Genomic DNA, 1,579 nt, shown 5'->3' with positions numbered 1-1,579 from the left:
AAGCTATACTTCGCGATACTTATACGTTACTAAATATATATATAAGGTAAGAAGGAGATAAATAAAAGACTACTTTCTAAACGTATTATAAATATTTCGAATACCTAGTAATACCCTTTAGACTTACTAATATACTAGCTACGTTTTAAAGCTATATCTATTAAGTACTTAAGGGGCTTATAAATATAATCTATATAGTCTACCTTAATAATATCCTTATATACTCTAAGATAAAAGAAGAATATACTAAATACTTAGGATAAGTAATAGAAAGGCTAAGGGTAGTAAAGCTTTATATAAAACTATCGAAGTATATCTTTTATTAATAGTTAGTTAAGTTCCTTAGGTTTATTTTATTTATTAATAGGGTATTAATAGACCTTTAATAAGTAGAGGTAATAGCTTAATAGCTTAAACTTATAACCTACTATAATATTTAGGTTTTCCTTAGGTTCTATAATTTTTACTAATAATTTATATATAAGTACTTAAGAGTTATAGCGCCCTTAACTATATTATTAAAAGGAAGTAAGAATAAGAAAAAGCTAGGGAGTATAGAGCTAAACCTTACTAGAAGGGTAGCGTTTTAAGCTCTTAAGGATACTTTTTAAGGAGCCCTACTCCTTTAATATTATAGTCTAGAAAAACGTATTTATATCGAAATAAATATATTATAATTTACAATAGTAAGGATTATCTCTTAATATAGTAATAAAGAGCGTTACTATTTAATCGTATTTTAATTAAGGAAGTTTATTAAGGCTAAACTTAATTATAGTATTCTAAACTAAGAACTATTCGCTATTATTAAGTTATTTAAATACTAGCAATATTATATTAAAGGGGTAGTATATAAAGTAAAGGTATTATTAAACTACTATAACCTTTAAACGTTTATATACTAAACCTCCTTAAGTAAAAGGTAAGTAAGATAGTATATATATTTAGTACTATTTAACTTTACGATTAAGTATCGTATAAGTAAATTAAACTTAGTAAACGCGCTATTAGGAATACTTAGATATAAGGGTAAGAAGCCCTTATTTATAGAACTATTACTAAAGCTATAAGTAAAGCTAGCTACTATTAATACTATATTTAAATAGAGAAATAATAAGGCGTTTTTATAAGTAAAGAAATACTTAACCTTAAGTTAATATAATTATAGTAAAGTGCCTTTATATAAGGAAAATATATAAGCTTATTTATAGCGAAACTATAATAATTTAGGCGTAAGACCTAAACGATTAGCTAATTAAGCTAAAGAGAGAGCTAGTTATAAATAGTTACTTTTAAGGAAGACCGCTAAAGAAGCGGCCTACTATATAAAGGTTTATATAGTAAAATTTTAGAATTACTATTAAAGTTACTAAAACGTACTTAGTCGGTTAACGTAGTAATTAGTAAGCTAAAGGAAACTAAAGACTTTTTAAAAGGGAAGGGTTTTTAGTTAATACGCTTAAATAGATTATTATTATAAAAGGGTTATATTATAGTACTATTAAAAGTAGCCTTATAATAAGAGCTAATATAGCTCTTTTATAACGATTTATTAGTAAGATACTTTAGCTCTTAATAA

The sequence above is a fragment of the Hirsutella rhossiliensis genome (genome assembly GCF_020360975.1).
Source record: "Hirsutella rhossiliensis strain HR02 chromosome Unknown scaffold00001, whole genome shotgun sequence".
In the NCBI taxonomy this organism is placed as follows: domain Eukaryota; kingdom Fungi; phylum Ascomycota; class Sordariomycetes; order Hypocreales; family Ophiocordycipitaceae; genus Hirsutella; species Hirsutella rhossiliensis.
The sequence above is the reverse complement of the archived record's forward strand: the minus strand, read 5'-3'. Positions refer to the sequence as shown.